The sequence below is a fragment of the Rhinoderma darwinii genome, chromosome 4, assembly GCF_050947455.1.
Source record: "Rhinoderma darwinii isolate aRhiDar2 chromosome 4, aRhiDar2.hap1, whole genome shotgun sequence".
Lineage (NCBI taxonomy): Eukaryota > Metazoa > Chordata > Amphibia > Anura > Rhinodermatidae > Rhinoderma > Rhinoderma darwinii.
Window position 1 is genome coordinate 273526513 of NC_134690.1, and position 19889 is coordinate 273546401.

The following is a 19889-nucleotide window of genomic DNA, read 5'->3' on the forward strand; positions in this document are numbered from 1 at the left end:
TGAGTGTACTTTGTACTAAATTCTCTACACACCTTAGTGAACGCTAATTCATGTATGAATGAGATGGAGGTAGATTCTAATGGGGGTAATAAGTCAGCTAGTTTCGGCAGAGCCGAGGCATTTTGTAGGGTAGGATACACTGAGGTTTGTAGTAAGTGAGACCAGGGGAAGTGAATTGGGGTGATTGCCGCTTTCAGGAAGGCCGGGAGAACCTTGAGAGGCATAAGAGGGGAGGGACTCATACCTGATTCTGGCTTTGTGAAGAGGGTCTGCCACGCCTCTATCGTACCCCTCAAAGTGTTGCTCAATTGAATCGCCTTTATTGGGACATTGGACCAGAGGTGTATGATCCCCTCCTCCCCAAGAATGTGTCGTTCAACATGTATGTGAGGCCACACAGGTTGCTGTGCATGCACCAACCCCAGCCATCTAGCCAAATGATTAGCTCTATAGTAGGCCTGAACATCTGGGAGTCCGCATCCCCCCTGCCATTTGCCAAGTCTCAACTGAGCATATGCCAGCCTGGGGTGAGCAGAGTTCCAAATAAACTTTGAGAATAAGCGGTGTATTTGGATAAAGAAGGTTTGCGGAAGCCAAATTGGAACTGTCTGCATCACATACAAAATTTGCGGCATTATATAACATTTTAGTATGTTCTTTCTTCCCATCCAAGATACATATGGGATCTTTAAGCCTGAAAGATGGGAATTAATTTTCTTATACAGCGTTTTATAATTGTACTCAAATAGCTTAGCAGGGTTTGAAGGGATGCGGACACCCAGGTAAGTTATGTAATTTATATTCCAAGTGAAAGGTGTAGACACTTTGAGACGTTGGATCACTGATTTCTGCACCGTGATATTTAATGCTACAGATTTCCCCAGATTGATCCTGAAATTGGACACTTTTCCAAAATCCTCTAAGATTGCTAATATCTCTGGAAAAGCTTGGAGGGGGTTTGATATAAATAAAAGTAGATCATCTGCGAATGCTGCCGTTGAATGGATGACCTCCCCAATTTTAAAACCCTTGACCTCCTGTGACTGTATAAATTTCTTAATTAGGGGTTCTATGGTTAATACGAATAATGCTGGGGACAACGGGCAGCCCTGTCGTGTTCCATTGTATATATCAAAGGATGGCGATAGGGTACCATTTATTCTGATCCTAGCCGATGGCTGGCGATAAAGCGTGAAAATGGCTCTCACAAAGGCGGAAGGAAATCCATATCTAATGAGTGTCGCCTCCATAAAGTCCCATGCCACCCGATCGAACGCCTTTTCTGCGTCAGTGCTGAGGAGAACTAGGGGGAGTTTCTGTTGTTTGGCCCAAGATATTACATTAATTACTCTGGTAGTGTTAAATTTCCCTTCCCTTTGTGGTACGAAGCCTGTCTGTTCTGGATTGATAAGTTTGGGGAGCAATATATTTATGCGATGTGCCAACAACTTTGCCCACCATTTGAGATCTGTATTCAGGAGGGATATAGGCCTATAGCTTCCACATACCGTAGGGTCCTTTTCTTCTTTTGGGATAATTGTGATATGCGCGTCAAGCATTCGTTTGGAAAGGCCCCCTCCCTCCAACAGTGAGTTGCTAAGTTTCACAAAATGCGGCAACAGAGTTGCTGCAAATGTTTTGTAATAAGATATGGGGAACCCATCCGGGCCAGGGCTTTTACCGCTTGGTATGGAGGCAAGTACCTCCTTAACTTCTTGTTCTGTAAAGGGGGTCATCAGTCCCTCCAGATCTGCCTCTTCCAATTTAGGTAGGGATATAGAATTAAGGAAAGATTCAATGGGGGCCGAACGATCCCCATACCCAAGGTTGGACCGCTGGTCCCCAGATTATAAAGAGAGGAATAAAATCTGTGGAACTCCGTCGCAATATCTTCCGTGGAGGAAATCACCTTACCCCCTTCTGTTTTCAATTTGGTGATAAAAGATTTTTCGTTTTGTTTTTTTAGGAGTCCTGACATAATTTTAGATCCCTTATCTCCATGGGCATAATACTTAAATTTACATCGCTGGAGGGCTTTGGCGGCTTTGACATTCAGGAGATCCCTAAGATCATTTCTCAGTTTTGCAAGTTCAGGTTGAGATTTCTGTATAGCGGATTGTTTCCTTAGCGTTTCCAAAACTGAGATTCTATTCAGGAGAGAGTTCATAGTGGCATCCCTAGCTTTTTTGACTCTGGCGCCCAATGCAATGAATTCGCCTCTAATACAGGCCTTGTGGGCCTCCCATATGATTGGCACAGGGGTCTCTGGAATGCTATTAAAATGGAAATATTCCTGGAGTTTGTTATCTATATTCAAAATATCCTCTGGGGAACCCATCAAAGTTTCATTTAGTGACCAGGTCAACGTTTTTCTAGGGAGGGATAAAATAGATAAAGACATAGAAATTAACGCATGGTCAGATATTAGTATGGACCCTATGTTTGAGGCCGTAGCTTCGCCAAGGTGTCTGTTGGAGATATATATGCGGTCTAACCTATGATATGTCCCATGTACTGTAGAATAGTATGTGTAATCTTTTGTGTCTGGGTGGGCTGTTCTCCATACATCTACAAGCGAAAGGTCAGCTAGTGCCCTCTTCATTTTCCTGATCGCTTTATTAGATATAGCCGCAGTTTTGGAAGTAGTGTCAAGGTTGTGTTCTAATACACAATTGAAGTCCCCTCCCAGAACCAGAATTCCTTCCCCAAAGGTTTGTAGCTTATTTAAAGTACCAGTTAGCCATGTAGCTTGATTTCTATTCGGAGCATAGATGTTGGCTAAAGTTATTATAGTATTCCCCACTGTTCCTTTAACAAACACATATCTAGCAGCAGGATCAATTTGTTGAGCTATTAGGGTGAAGGGAACCCCTCTACCTATGGCTATGCTGGCCCCTCTCGATGCCGAAGAGTGCGTGCTATGGAACCATTGTGAGAATGAGGTGTGAGCTAATGAGGGTATGTGTGCGTGTCTGAAATGAGTTTCTTGCAAGAATAGTATGTCTGACCGAGCTTTCCTGACTATAGCAAACACTTGGCTGCGTTTTTGAGGAGTATTCAGCCCTCTCGCGTTTAGTGACACAATATTTATCTCAGCCATACTTACAGATGTCTAATAGGCAGATGATAGTGTAATGGAACTCATGAGGCGTCACCCCAACTTCAAACCCAAAACAAATAGTGGGAAAAAGAAAAACCTTACAGATATTGTAGATCATATCACATAATAACCAGACTGGAAGGCCTGAGATCTCGCGAATCCCAGCTTCCATAGGTAGGAGATTAGCACTAGCAACAATTATACATATTACAATACTCATATGCACAATGCTAGATGAATAAATCCGATCCATTCTGTAGGGGGGAAAAGAATACAAAAGAAAGAAGAGACGCACTTTCTTGTTAATAGCTGCAAAACTTATGGTACCATTATGGTATAACTCTTAAAAGGATACACAAGGTGCTAGTTGGAAGCTTCCAACACGTAATAATAGTTCTTCCATAGCAATATGACAGGGGCCCATTCAAGGCAACTTCAAGTCAGGTTTGCCTCTGCAATTATTCTTCAAGTTTCCAAGTTCCAAAGTTCAGGTGGGTGCCCTCCTTGGGGACTTAACTTTGGTTTGCAGGGACCAACCATCTGAAGGCGGTAATTCCGGAAACGAAGTAGGTAGGTGGACTGGTAGCCATGATGGAATATCCAATGGGTTGACTTGTAGAACAGTCCAAATTTTTTGTAGATCCGCAGGTTGTCTCACCATGAGAGGTTTGCCATTAATCATCACAGAAAGTCCAAAGGGATATAGCCATCTGTAGGGGATACGACGGTCCCTCAGAATGTCAGTAAGCGGTTTCAAGATCCGTCGTTTGGTTAGAGTGCTTGCTGCGACATCTTGGAAAAACAGGATTTTACATTTGTCAAAATAAATTCCTTGAGAGTCCCTGGCCTTCTGCAAGAGAGCTGCTGTGTCAACAAAACTCAGGAGCCCGCACACTACATCCCTCGGCGGTTCTCCAGGTGCAGGTTTAGGGCGTAGTGCTCTGTGTATGCGTTCAATAACCACTTGGGAGGCCCGTTCAACCCCCAGTAGATCCGTGAAAATTGAGACAGCTGCAGCCTTCAGAGCCTCTGGTGCCACACTTTCCGGCATCCCTCTCAGCCTAATGTTCTTCCTTCTATTTCGGTTCTCCTGATCCTCCAGCTGGAGAAATGCAGCATTTAGGTGCTCCTGTTGGGAGACAACCGCCTGTTGTGTCGCTGTACTGTGAGATAGTAAAGTGGCGTGGACATTTTCCAACTCATCTACTCTGTTTCCAATGTGCTTTACATCCATTTTGATATCATAAAGTTCCTTTAGCACTGGTGACAAGGCTTGTGCCAAACATTTCTTGAGAAAGGCTCTAGAGATATGGCATGCATCTGAATCTTCGTATGTGGTAGTCTGAGCTGTACTGCTCTCTCTATCCGAATCGCCATCTTGTGACATTTCAGTGTCTTCATCATGTGCGGAAGGGTTACTCCCAGCCAGTGATAAGGTGGAGTGCTTTTTATTAAAGAAACGATCAACCTCATGCTGATTCTTGTGCTTTTTAGGTGTGTGATGTATATCCTTGAGCTTATCTTTGCCCGTTTTCACCATTTTGTTTTAGCTTGTGGTACCAGGGAAATAAGTGTGTGTCTCTCCAGTGAAAGTTACATGTGGCTCATTAAAAACCGCGCTTACAGCTTCCCAACTACCTCCCTAATAATGGAGGGGAGGAGAGGGTCACCTAGCAATAAATTTGGTATGAAAGTCCAGCTGACTGCAGTATGTAGCAGATCAAAAATAGAACAAATACACTAGGTGTGCTCCCAGCGATAAAATATTAGAGCGGTGCTCTCATAGGTAGTGTGAAGAACAAAATATGGGTCATGGGGGTATATGTGGCACTTACTCCGAAGTCTATGGACGCTTGTCTGCAGGTTCAGGCCCAAGCCCAGTCTCCCCAGACGCACAGTGAGATTCCGGCTGCTACTAAAGATCAGGTAAGCTTCCCTAACGTAATATCCTCAGATCGGCGTCCTTAGTGTATCTGCATCTGTGTTGTGTGCAGCTTTAAAAGGTACCTGCAACTGCTCCGCTGATCCCTCCGAGCCGCCTCGCCAGAAATTTAGGTCCCGGTCCACCACGAGGCAAGGCCCCACTTGCTCCTTCTTCCTTAAATCACCGGTTTACGGGTTCGAGCGGGTGCCCGGTCTTCACCGAGTCAGCCGGGAGGAATCACGGAGCTGCTCTAGTGTAGTCAGAGCCAGATTCTCCCGGTTTAAAGCCGATTAAGCTCTGTTTCGGCGGAGCTCCCCGAAGTTGCGGCCGGTCACTGCAGCGTCCAAGCCACGCCCCCATTTTTTATCGTTTTTATACACACCTTTTTTGCTATTTTAGAATTTTTATTCATAAAGTTTGAAAATAATAGTAAAAAAATAAGCTTTTTTACGTTTCAGCTATTTTTTTTTGGTAATAACATAGTTTTACCCTAAAATAGACCATTTATTTGTGATCGTCATTGTCTACCGTAAATTTTAATATATTACATGTCTATATTAGAGTAATTGGGTCATCGCTAGCGTTACAACAATGATTGGCTGGGGGGAACTGTTTTTTTGGGGGTGGGTATTTTATGTGTATTTATTATTTTATTTTTTTTTGCACTTTACTTTATTATTTTTTTATTACTATGGTCTGTCCCCCAAATGTCAAAAAAGACCTTTGGGGAACTTTATATCTTTTTTTTCTTTCTTTTACACCATGTTTTTCCACTGTAACTGGGGCTGCACAGCAGCCCCAGTTACAGGGGAAATCAGCCCTCTCATAGTGACGATTGTCACTATTAGGGCTGTGCTGGGTCTTGTAAGACCCAGCAGCAGTCTGTAAGTAACGGCACCCGGCGATCATGTGACCAGTCACATGATCACCGGGAGGAATAGAGACAGCGCCGCTGCCTCTATTCCTATACACAGCGTTCATTGAGCGCTGTGTAAAAAGACATCGGAGAAGACAGAAGCAGCTAAAGCTGCTTCTATCTTCTCCTCAGGGTCCCCGGCAGTCACTGACAGCCAGAGACCCGACATTCAGCTGCCCGATCGCGCGGGCAGCAAGTTAAAACCCGAGCCGTAAAAAGTCCATGGCTCGGGTTTTAAGGACCCTGACCGCAGGCCGTATAAATACAGCCAGCGGTCGGGAACCAGTTAAAGTACCATAAAATGTACTGGGAAACTGAAAAAAAATAATTTGTGGGCTAAAATTGGAAAAAACTGTGATTCCTCCATTGTTTTTGGGGTTTTGTTTTTAAGTCTTTCACTGTGCGGTAAAAAACTAAAACTTTAGTTTTATTCTGCGTCTCAATACGATTACAGTGATACCAAATTTATATAGTTTTTTTAAAATATTTTACTACTTTCACAAAGAAAAGACTATTTGTTAAAAAAAAATTAATTGTTTTGTATCATCACATTCTGACAGCCAGAACTTTTTTATTTTTTGTGGTGTGAGCAATTTTTGGCGGGACGAGCTGTAGCTTTTATTGGTACCATTTTATGGTACATACATCTTCCTGATCAGTTTTTGTTACATCTATTTTAGAGCTAAGGTGACCAAAAAACAGTGATTTTGGGGTTTTAAATTCTTTATTTCTTACAGCGTTCACCGTGCGCAATAAATTACGTTTTATTTTATTCTGCGGGTCGGTACGATTATGGCGATACCATATGTATATAGTTTTTTTTTACGTTTTGCAGCGTTTGCACAATAAAATTACGTTTCTATAAAATAATTTATTTTCTGAGACACCATATTCTGAGCCGTTACTTTTTAAAAATTTTTAGTCAAAAAAGCTGTGGGAGGTCTTGTATTTTGCGGGACGGGTTGTAGTTTTTATTGGTACTATTTTGTGGTAAATGTGACTTTTTGATCACTTTTTATTCACTTTATTATTTTTACCTGCAGCTCTGATCGGTAATAGAATACATTACACTACCTAAGTAGTGTAACGTATTCCAACTGTCAGTGTGACGTCACAGTCACTGGTCCTCATAGGCTTCCATACATGGCAGGCCCGGGGGCCGTTGCCTGGCCTGCCATGTATGCCATCACAAGCATCAACAACCCCCACAATTTCATAGGGGCTGCTGATGTGCTACAAACCCTCTAAATGTGGCAATCGCAATCAAGCATCACACCTAACGGGTTAATTGCCGAAATCAGCAGCGATGAGGCGCTGATCGGCAACACTGGAGTGTCAGCTGTCGGGGACAGCTGAACTCCCAGTTCCCGATACACACCTTGTCACCGACAGTGTGCATTGGGAACGACACAGTGACTTCCTGTCACTCTGACAGGGAGCCTATCAGGACCAGCCGGAGGTTGGTCCTGATGGGCTTCCGTCCATGGCAGACACAGAGGCTATTGTTTGGCTTCCGTTTGTCATGCTAACTTTCGGCAAACCCTGCGATTTCGGAACTGGGTCTGCCGATATGTAAGAAACCCCTAAAATGCGGCGATTGCAACCGATCGCAGCATTTAAGGGGTTAATTCGCCGAAATCAGCGGCAAAGGACTGCTGGCCGGCAAGAGTGGAGTGTCAGCTGTCGGCGACAGCTGACCTCCCGGTTCCCGGTGCACACTGTCGCCGACAGTGTGCACCGGAAACAACTCAGTAACTATACGTCCTCGTGCAGGAAGTAACCTCCCGCGACGAAGTATAGTTACTTACTCGTGTGGATAGGGCTTAAATAGACGGTACCCCTTTCTTTAACCCCTTAAAGGAAAGGTGTCATTATTTTATTTATTTTTATTAATTTACGAGATGTGTTTTTATTTAATAAAATTTTATATTTACTTTATTTTTTCGCATTAAAGTTTTTTTTTTTTATTAATACGGTTTCATTTACTGGGGGCTGGCATGTTTTATTTCATTTGTGTGTCTCTTAACGACACATACACAGATGGAATATGGCAGCTACAGCGCATAGGACATAACGAACGGGACCCGTTGATTACGTCCTCTGCCGTCTCGCTCTGTACTGCGCATGCGCAGTTCAGAGCGACCCATCATAGAAGTTGTTTTGTAGGGGGAAAGCCGGTGCCATTTTGGAGAAAACCGGCTGCAAGTGGTAGTGGGTGTGTCTCATATATGTGGGGGGTGTGTGTGGAGGTGGGAGGCGCTTGACGGTACAGCAGTGTTCGCCGCTGTTCCTTCAAAACAGCTGATTGGAGGCTATGAAGGATCAGCGGCACAAATGAAACGGGGAGGGGGGGAACCCGTCTTTTCTTTTTAAATGAATAAATTGACAAAAACGACATGGGGTGTTGTCGTCCCCCCCCAATTTTCATAAACAGCCATATACAATAAACAGCCGCAGCCTAGCATTACCGGGGTGGGAAGGGCCACTTTTTTCGTCCCTTCCCAGCAAGCGGCCACCCGAGTGCCCGACCATCACACATCACGCTGTGTGTCTGTGAACTGCCAGTACCTGGGTGGTAACGAAGAGAAGTGGATGATGCTGATTCGTCAGCATCATACACTTCCATTCACAACGCCCAGCTAGTAAAACAAGTAAAAACGCCCAGATGTACACACACAATACACGCCCACTTGGACATAACTTTAAACACGCCCAGTTGTACTGAAGAAAGGCTAATTTGCATAAATATAAAAATGCTCATAACTTGGCCAAAAATGCTCGTTTTTGAAAAAGAAAAACGTTACTGTAATCTACATTGCAGCGCCGATCAGCTGCAATAAGAGATAGGGGTTTGAAAATCTGGTGACAGAGCCTCTTTAATTTTTAATACTTTCCACTTTGTGGAAGAAAAAAAAAAAAATACAGCAAAATAAAACAAACAATGTATTAAAAATAAGTAACTTACTTAAAAATACATTTTTATTTGGCAATACAGTCCCTTTAACCCCTTAATGACCAGCCTATTTTAAACCTTAATGACCAAGTTATTTTTTACATTTTTCCATCGTCGCATTCCAAGAGCTATAACTTTTTGTTTTTTGCGTCGACATAGCTGTATAAGGTCTTGTTTTTGTGGGACAAGTTGTATTTTTTAATATCACCATTTTGGGGTACACGTTATTTATCGATTAACTTTTATTAACTTTTTTTTATGGGGGGGGGGGGAGATAGAAAAAAACCTGAAATTTCGCAACACTTTTTTGCATCCTAAATCTACGCCATTTACCGTTTGGTATAAATAACTCTAACTTTATTCAGCGGGTTGTTACGATTGCAACGATATAATATTTATATAGATTTTGTATGTTTTACATATTTTACACACAGTAAAAACACTTCTCCATATTTGAAGAGCCATAACTTTTCTTTATTGTTCCGCCGATGCAGTTGTATGAGGGCTTTTGTTTTGCGGGACGACTTGTAGTTTTTATTAGTACCATTTTGGAGTAGATGCGACTTTTTGATCACATTTTTTTTAAGGCAGGATTCACAGAAAACAGCAATTTTTCCATTGTTTTTTATGGCGTTCACCGTGTGGGTTAAATAATGCAGTAACTTTATAGTTGGTGCCGTTACACATGCGGCGATACCAAATATGTGTAACTTATTAGTGGCTGCCGTGAAAAGACGTATTGGTGGTCACTAACTGGTTAAAGAGGCTGATACCTGTGGCAATTCCACAATGAAATCTGCATGTAACATATGCCGATTTTGCCAGATTCACAGCAAATCCCTGGCAGAAATCGTATAAGCCACATCTCGACATGCATGCAGAGGTCTTGTGGACCCTGCAGCCAGTAAGAAAGAGAGCATTTTTTTGTTTCCAAGGGAAGACAAATATTGTCTTTTGAAAGCTCTCTCCTTATACCCATTTGGGGCATTACAGAACCATAGATCCTTTCCACACGCTCCACATTGCCCATCTAAAGCTGTAAACGCACATAAAGAGGTTGTCGACTATCAGACAACTGCTGACCTACCCACTGGATAGGTAATCAGTATATGATCAGTGGAGGTCCAACACCTGGTCCCCACACCAATCAGCTGCCTCCGGACGTCCATGCCAGAAGCAGGTGGCTCTGGCCACGAAATAGTACTGCTCCTATTCAACTGAATAGGAGCAGAGCTGCAGCACGGCCACTATGCCATGTACAGAGCCAACTGCTTCCAGCTTCGTACATTGCACACTGTGCAATGACATCTGGTGCCTGCAGGCAGTCAGAGCAGGTGATCGGTGTGGGGTCTGGGTGTCTGTCTGTCTGTCTGTCTGCTAGTGGACAACCCCTTTAACCTGTTCGCACTCCAGGACGTACTATTCTATCATGGTAACCACATTGTTCACGCTCCATGATGGTATAGTACGTCACGGGAGGACCGGTCATTCCGGCCGTCATCCCTACACAAACAGGAGCTGTCTCATACAGCAGTTGCCACTGCTCCTACAGCAGGGACCGATCGCAGTGTCCCCGCTGATTAACCCCTTAGAAGCCACGTTCAATAGCGATTGCGGCTTCTTCGGGGTTAAGCCACCATCAATGGCCGCTACATGATAGCGGCCAGCGATGGTTGCTATGGCAACCGGAGGCCTAATAATGGCATCTGGCTATGCCATCTACAAAGTCAGGACCCACTATGCTCGCGATCAGCTCTAATACACTGCACTACACATGTTCAAGTTCCCTAGTGGAACCGAGTAAAATAAGTAAAAAACAGTTGTGTAAAATTAAAAAATATAAAAAGTTAAGTAAAAATCACCCTTTCTCCCTTATCAGTCCTTTATTAATAAAAATAAACAAACCATACATAAATTGTTTCGCCGCATCCATAACGGCCTGAACTACAAAAGTATTTTGTTATCTACACCATGCGGTGAACGCCATAAAAGAACATAATAAACCATACCAGAATCACAATTTTTTGGTCACTTCACGTCCCAAAAAAATAGAATAAAAAGGATCAAATCGCATGTACCTAAAAATGGCACTGATTGAAAGTAGTTTGTTACGCAAAAAAAACAAGTCCTCACATGGCTTTCTTGATGGAAAAATAAAAGAAAGTTATGGCTCTACAAAACCAGCACAAAACATAAATGATTTTTATAAAAGGTATTTTATTGTGCAAATGCCTAAAACAAAAAACTATAAACATATGGTATTGCCGAAATCGTATCGCCCCACAGAATTAAGTGAATATGTCATTTATAGCGCACTGAACGCTCTTTAAAAAAAAAAAAGAATTGCTGTTTCTTAGTCACCACACCTCTTCAAAATAAAATACTGATCAAGAAGTCGCAAGCACGCCACAAAAACTACAATTAATTCCTCAAGGGGGGTCTAGTTTCCAAAATGGGGTTACTTAAGGGGTTTCCACTGTACTGGTACCTCAGAAGCTCTGCAAATGCAACACAGCGCTCAGAAACGAATCCAGCCAAGTCTACATGCCAAATCGTGCTCCTGCCTTTCTGAGCCCTGTTGTTTATGACCACATATGGGGTATTACCGTAAATCGGGAGACATTGCTTTACAAAAGTTGGGGTACTTTTTCTCTTTTATTGCTTGTCAAAATTAAAAATTTGTACCTTTTTTGGAAAAATTAGATTTTTCAATTGCACAGCCTAATTCCACAAAATTCAGCTGAATGCCCACTATACCCCTCGATAAGTTCCTTGAGGGGTGTAGTTTGCCAAATAGCGTCACTTTTGGGGGGTTTCCACTGTTTTGGCACAAGACCTCTTCAAACCAGACATGGTGGAGGCCTCAAAATCCACTAGGTGCTCCTTTGCTTTGGAGGCTGGTGCTTCAGTCAATTAGCTCACTAGGGCCACACGTGGAACATTTCTCAAAACTGAAGCATCTGGGCAATAAGGCCTTATTCACACGACAGGGTCCCGTCCGACCCCGTATCGGCCTATAAAATCGGCCATTTTTCCCGGCCGGCTCGAATCCGTTCCGATTCCGGGCATATCTGTACAGTGACATCAGGGGCAACTCCTGAAGCGGAATCCCCATGTGGCCGGTGATTCCACTTCAGGAAAAGCCCGTCGTCTGTGTCCATTTATGGACACTGACTGGGGATTCCATACCAGGCGAAGCCAGTAACATTCAGAGTGTTCGGGGATTCCGCTTCAGGAGTTGGCCCTGATGTCACTGTCCGTATATGGACAAACATCAAGCGCTTAGAGCGATACCTCCCTGCTCTGCGTGCTCCCTTCCACCTGCTGTACACCCGGGCCCTGCTACACAGTACCCCCACATTGTAGAAACTTCCCTCCAGCACGGCCGTCACTCAGGACACATTCCGGTGATGGCTGTGTATTAGCCGGCACATAGACTTCTATGGGAGCCGGGCGGCCAGGTGAACGGCCGAAAATAGGGCACGTCACATTTTTTGATGGCCGGTTTTCCCAGCCCTTCAAAAAAAAAATAAAAATCGTGTGAATAGCCCCTTTAGGGTTGTAACCTGTCATTTACAGCGAGATCACCCTTCCTCTGCAGTAACTACCATAGAAACAGTAAGGCTGGGTTCACACGACCTATTTTCAGGCGTAAACGAGGCATATTATGCCTCGTTTTACGTCTGAAAATACGGCTACAATACATCGGCAAACATCTGCCCATTCATTTGAATGGGTTTGCCGACGTACTGTGCAGACGACCTGTAATTTACGCGTCGTCGTTTGACAGCTGTCAAACGACGACGCGTAAAAATACAGCCTCGTCAAAAGAAGTGCAGGACACTTCTTTCAGACGTAATTTGAGCCGTTCTTCATTGAACTCAATGAAGCACAACTCAAAATTTACGGCTGTCAGAGACGCCGCGCAAAATGCGAGGAGGAGCAATTACGTCTGAAACGAGGCAGCTGTTTTCTCCTGAAAACAGTCTGTCTTTTCAGACGTAAAAGCCTCTCATCGTGTGCACATACCCTAAGGCCTCATGCACACGACCGTAAAAACACCCGTTATTGCGGGTCGTTATTACGACCCGCAATAACGGGCTCATAGGCTTCTGTTAGCCACGGGTACCTTCCCGTTTGCTCACGGGAAGGTACCCGTGCCGTTAAAAAAGATAGAACATGCCCTATTTCATGCCGTAATAACAGCACGGGCATCCCATAGAAGTCTATGGGGCTCCCGTAATCATGGGTGGCTGCGTGTGTTCACCCGTGATTACGGGAGCGTTGCGAGGTGAGGCGAGGTCAGGGGACTACCCGGTCTGCAGGCCACAGCCCAGTGGCGTAACTACCGCCGGGACTACAATGAAAACTATGGCAGAGCCGGGAGGTATCTCCCCGCTCTGCCATAAACAAGACATGTATCCCCTATCCTGTAAAAAATAAAATACGTTCATACTTACCGACAACTTCCTGCTTCCTCCAGTCCGGTCTCCCGCCCGTTGCCTTGGTGACGCGTCCCTCTCGACATCCGGGCCGACGTCCTGGATGACGTTTCAGGCCATGTGACCGCTGCAGCCAATCACAGGTCAATCACAGGCTGCAGCGGTCACATGGACTGCCGCGTCATCCAGGGATGTCGGGCTGGATGTGAAGAGAGGGACGCGTCACCAAGACAACGGCCGGGTAAGTATGAATTTCTTTAACTTTTATTACAGAAAAGGCTGTCCCTTCTCTCTATCCTGCACTGATAGAGAGAAGGGGCTGCCGATTAGTGCAGTGCTATTTTGCTGCCAAAAACGTGCTCGTAAATACGGGTGGAATACGTGTGACACCGGACCCATATTTACGAGCACGGGTTCGTAAATACTGGTGCAAAACGGGTGGAATACGTGTGACACCGGACCCGTATTTACGCCAGTATTTACGGGTGTGAAAAAATACGGTCGTGTGCATGAGGCCTAACGAAGTGCAGAGATTGCGAATAGACATTCTGTGGAATGTCTATTCACGGTCTAAACACTTCAGTATTGTTAATGTGTAAGTATAAGACAGCACATAAGGATCTAGCAGGATCCCTATGCGCTGAGTAAATGAATGGAGGGGAGTGCATGAGGCTGATTAGACCAAGTGGGTGTTGTACAGGGGAGTGTATGACGCTGACCAAAGTAAAAGTACACCCACTTGGGCATTAAGCAACTTATTAGCATAAATCTAAAATCATTAATAGTGGTAAAAACAGATTTTTTTTAAAAATAAAAAGCACTGCTGTCACCTTATGCAGGAGACAGGACACTTATGTGGCAACAGAGGCTCTTTAACAGGTTCCCGACAGCTGGCTGTATTTATACGGCCAGCGGTCAGGGTCTCTGAAGTCCGCCGTATAGACTAATTACGGCGGCACTTCAGAGACTGTGCACGTGCGATCGCGTGCACACAGCTCTATACCCTGGCTGTTGCTAACAGCCATGGGCACTGGGCAGAATGTCAGGGGCCAATCTTTTGGCCCCTGAACATGTGATCGCTATAACAACCAATCACAGCGATCACATGCATTTCTGCGTATAAAACAGTGTGCACGCGATCGCGTGCACACAGCCCTGTGCCCACGCTGTTACCAACAGCTCTGGGCACTGGGCAGAGTATCAGGGACCAATCTGATGGTCCCGGAACATGTGGTCGCTCTGAAAACAGCGACCACATTTGTTTTATTTTGACTTTTCTGGCAGCAAATCTCCTGCCTCTTTTCTTCTCCTCAAACATTGTTTCAGTTTGAGGAGAAGAAGAGACTCGAGAGAATTGCTGCCAGAAGAATAGTGAAAAAAAAAGTGTTACACTGTAAAACATTCTCTGTATAGATAGATTTCTATCTATCTATACAATCTATCTATCCATCTATCTTTTTTTCTATCTATCTACCTTTCTTTCTTTTATTCTATTAGAACAGGCAGGTAGGGAGTATATAATTATATATATATCCACATATATATATAATATATATAGCAATAGCGGTTTATTTTTGTTAGCGGTAGTGTAGATATATATACCAGTTAGTTTGTGTGTTTTATAAAAAAAATAAAATAAATTTGTTGTGTTAGTGACGTTATGGCGACGAAGTTGTTTAGCGCCGAGGAGGCATACGCCATGCTGTGGTCTGAGTCGGAGACCGCATCACAGATGGCGTCAGAGATGGAACCTGTTTTGGGCAGTGACGATGACAGCGTCACTTCAGGTTCATCTTCAGGGGACGTTGTCCCTGATGCAGTTGAAACTGCAGAACATGAAAGCGCAGGGCCAAGTAGCGCTGTAGCACGGGACAGCCTGGTCCCTCCAGTCCAGGCTCTTATATGGGCACCTGCCCCATCTTTTGGGCCTAGAATCCACGGATTTACTGCCACTCCTGGCATAACCGTGGACAATACAAATTTTGTCCAAATGGATTACTTCCATTTATTTATAACGGACAACATCCTAAATCAGATTGTCCACGAAACAAATTTATATGCCACTCAATATATAAGGCAGAAACCTTCATCCACCCATGCCAGAGATTGGACACCCACCAAATTGCAGGAATTAAAAACATTTTTGGGGCTCACCCTAAATATGGGTATTGTCAAAAAGCCCTCCATTAGGTCTTACTGGTCAACAAGACCCACCCAAGCCACCCCAGTATATTCTGCAGTAATGCCCAGGTCTCGTTATGAGACAATAATGAGGTTTCTCCACTTCAACGACAACGCACAGGCCCGCCCCTCCCCCAGAACCGATGCAAACCGGGATCGGTTGTTCAAAATAAGACCGCTAATAAATTCCCTGAATAATTTATTGCTGCAACTCTACACCCCTGAGCAGAATGTAAGTGTGAACGAATCCCTCCTCAACTTCCATGGCAGACTTAGCCTTCGCCAATATCTACCTTCCAAAAGGGCAAGATATGGCGTTAAGCTCTACAAATTGTGTGAAAGCGGGTCAGGATATACCACCACCTTCAGAATTTATGAAGGGCGGGAGCGCTCAATAAATGTTCCTGGATGCCCCCCTGATCTTTCCACCAGCAGCAAAATTGTGTGGGAGATAATGCAGCCTCTGCTTCACAAGGGGTACCACCTGTGCTGCGACAATTTTTATTCGAGTGTGCCCGTTTAAGCATTTGCATGCTGCAAGGACTGGGGCATGTGGTACTATGCGCAAATACAGAATTGGTTTTCCACAGCAATTAGTGGGGAAGCGCATGGTAAAGGGGGACTCCTGTGCTTATGCATCTGAGGAATTGCTGGCGGTCAAGTTCAGGGATCGCAAAGACGTGTATGTGCTAAGCACGATTCATACCGCAGGAACAGTGGCAGTGAGGGAAAGGGGGGCAACATCGGACAAGCACAAACCAGTGAGCGTGTTCGAATATAACAAGTACATGGGGGGTTGGATTTAAGCGACCAGGTTTTACAGCCCTATTTAGTAAAGCGAAAAACAAAAACCTGGTACAATAAAGTGGCCATTTATTTGTTACAGGTGGCCATCCACAACTCATTTGTGCTCTACAAAAAAAAAACAGAGGCAGAGACACATACCTGGATTTCCAGGAGAAAATTATTGAAGGCCTCATTTTTGATGTTCAGGACACCCGAGAATGCCCCCAGTCTGAGGATGTCACGCGACTGACTGAAAGACACTTCATCAGTCGGATTCCCCCAACACCAACCAGAAGCAACCCCCAGAAAAAGTGCCGCGTCTGCAGAAAAGACGGGCACCGCAAAGATTCCCGATATTTCTGTCCCTCATAACCAGGCCTGTGCATTGAGCCATGTTTTAAAAAATACCACTGTTCTACATTATTAGATTTTAGTTAATTTCTTGAAAATATATTTGCCCTACATTACTTTTATATTTGTCCCCTGATTTTACTCCAAGGGTGGGGTGGATGTCATGTTTGCATATTCTCTAAAGTTCATCTGCTGGATAGCTCCATTTGCATAAACCTGCAATTTCTTATTTTAGAAAACCCCCAAAAATAAATTCCCATTATACCCCTAGATGAATATTTTGGAATTTCTGCTTCAAGAGCAGATATTTTGGAAGTACTATAGAAACTCTTGCTTTTTTTTTTTTTAAAGCTGGTTTTACAAAACTCGATTTGTGAAATAAGCTTCTTCTATCGTCCACCCTCCTACATCTCTATGTGATAAGGCCCACGTATTTGGTATCCCCATGCCCAGGAGAAGTGTCAGAATGTGAAAAGAGATTAATTTTGGCCGTGGTCTATACCGTGTGTGAAGAAGTGGGAGAAGTGTCAGAATGTGAAAAGAGATTAATTTTGGCCGTGGTCTATACCGTGTGTGAAGAAGTGGGAGAAGTGTCAGAATGTGAAAAGAGATTAATTTTGGCCGTGGTCTATACCGTGTGTGAAGAAGTGGGAGAAGTGTCAGAATGTGAAAAGAGATTAATTTTGGCCGTGGTCTATACCGTGTGTGAAGAAGTGGGAGAAGTGTCAGAATGTGAAAAGAGATTAATTTTGGCCGTGGTCTATACCGTGTGTGAAGAAGTGGGAGAAGTGTCAGAATGTGAAAAGAGATTAATTTTGGCCGTGGTCTATACCGTGTGGGAAGAAGTGGAAGAAGTGTCAGAATGTGAAAAGAGATTAATTTTGGCCGTGGTCTATACCGTGTGGGAAGAAGTGGAAGAAGTGGAAGAAGTGGAAGAAGTGGAAGAAGTGGAAGAAGTGGAAGAAGTGGAAGAAGTGGAAGAAGTGGAAGAAGTGGAAGAAGTGGAAGAAGTGGAAGAAGTGGAAGAAGTGGAAGAAGTGGAAGAAGTGGAAGAAGTGGAAGAAGTGGAAGAAGGTGAAAGGAGATTAATTTTGTCCGTGGTCTATGCATACTGTGTGTGAAAAATGCTATCATAAACTGACACAATTGCTAAATTCTTGCATTTTTTTTTTCCAATTTTGCCCATTTTAGAAAGAAAAAAAAAAAAGACATACTGACAAATGCCACTAAAACAAAGCCCTATCTGTCCGTTAAAAAAAAAAGTGTAAAATTCAAAGATGAACTTTATTCACCTGCAGAGTTATAATCATCTAAAGAAGCGCATAGCAAAATTGTGACATTTGCTCTGGTCATTTAGCTGTAAAACAGCCTAGTCCTTAACCGGTTAAGAACTTGACAAATATTGCTTTTGTACAGCACCATATTAAAAGGAGATGTTCTTCTAGGGGTAACCGATCCTTTGGATTTATAAAGAATGACCAAAAAAAAAAAAGTTGTTCAGAGCAGATTTTTCTAGTCCAAAGCCAGAATTGGATTCAAGAAAGGAGCCTTAGGAATGGCATCTAAAGATATTTAGTTCCTGCAAAACTACATGCAGAATATGCACTGTGATCAAGGTCCATTTCAGATCGCCTCAAGCTGGCAGTAAACATTGGCTAGTTAATAGCAAAACAGCCAATCTGCAAAAAACCTGTTCCTAATGCAAACTTTCAGTTTGCCTTTGTTTGAGAGTTTGCATGGCTTTCCTCCCATACGCCAAAAATCCTACCAATAGGTTAAAGAGGCTGTCACCAGATTATCAAATCCCTATCTCCTATTGAATCTGATCGGCGCTGCAATGTAGATAACAGCAATGTTGTTGTTTTTAAAAACGATCATTTTTGCCCAAGTTGAGCAATTTTATTTATGCAAATGAGCTTTTCAATTACCAACTGGGTGTGTATTGCATTTTTACCAACTGGGCGTTGTGAATAGAAGTGTATGACGCTGACAAATCAGCGTCATGCATTTATCGCTCCCACCCAGCTTCTTTCACTGCAGACACAGCGTGATGTCACGCACAGGTCCTTCAACCTTGGCGTCGGTCAGAGAAGATACATCAGCCCCAGCCGTCCGAGAAGGTAATATGCTAGTCTCTAGTGAGCTTACTATGCTTCTGATTTGTCAGAGTCATACACTTCTATTCACTATGCCCAGTTGGTAAAAACACAATACATGCCCAGTTGGTAAAAACACAATACACGCCCAGTTGGTAAAAACACAATACACACCCAGTTGGTAAAAACAATACACGCCCAGTTGTCCATTGAAACTGTAATTTGAATAAATATAAAATTGCTCATAACTTGGGCAAAAATGATTGTTTTTCAAAAAAAATTACAAATATATACTTTGCTGTTATCTACATTGCTGCACCGATCAGATTCAATAGGAGATGGGGATTTGATAATCTGGTGACAGCCTCTTTAATTACACTTCTACAAAATAGAAAGGGGAAAATTAGGTTGTGAACGCCATTAGGAACAGATGTAAATCGTGACAGCAACTGTACAGTGCTGTAAAATGTTGGCATGATATAAACAGCGAATGGACTTAAATTGATGGCTTCTCAGAGAAATTGGGTAACAGATTGGCAAGTCTCTTCAAAGGTCAGAACAGGGAGCAAAAGATCGTTTGCTAGACTCAACCACCGTTCGAGAAATTCCTTGAATAAAAAAAATCAGCTGTTTCTGTAATACTCAACTAGTACCAGCTTCAAATGAATATTGCACTTCTTGCTGCTAGAGTATACTAGCACAGCTAGCATTAAGAGTATACCCACCCCAGAAACTTGACAGAATGTCAGAAATATACGTTAAGTAAGGTAACCAGGAGACGCCAGCTACACCTTTGTCAAGTACATACCCAGCAGATCCAAACAAATGAACGTAGGTGTAGTAGCAGTGCATGTAAACAGTTCCCATTCACTTTGACATGTGTTAAGGAAACAGCCAAGCACACTTGCTGTATTATTTGCTTAATTAGGTTTCCCAACAAATGTCATTTATTACCCATCCATAGGATCGGTTATAGCCATGTAGCCACACAGAATCACACACCCAAGACCCTTGTACCTTCACACCATGGTGAGGGAGCAGTCGAGAATATGTACTGCCTCTCCATTCAAAAGGTAGAGGAAACTCTGGACCCATGTTCTACTAATCTGTGAGGGTCCCATAGGTGGGTCTCCTAGGAAA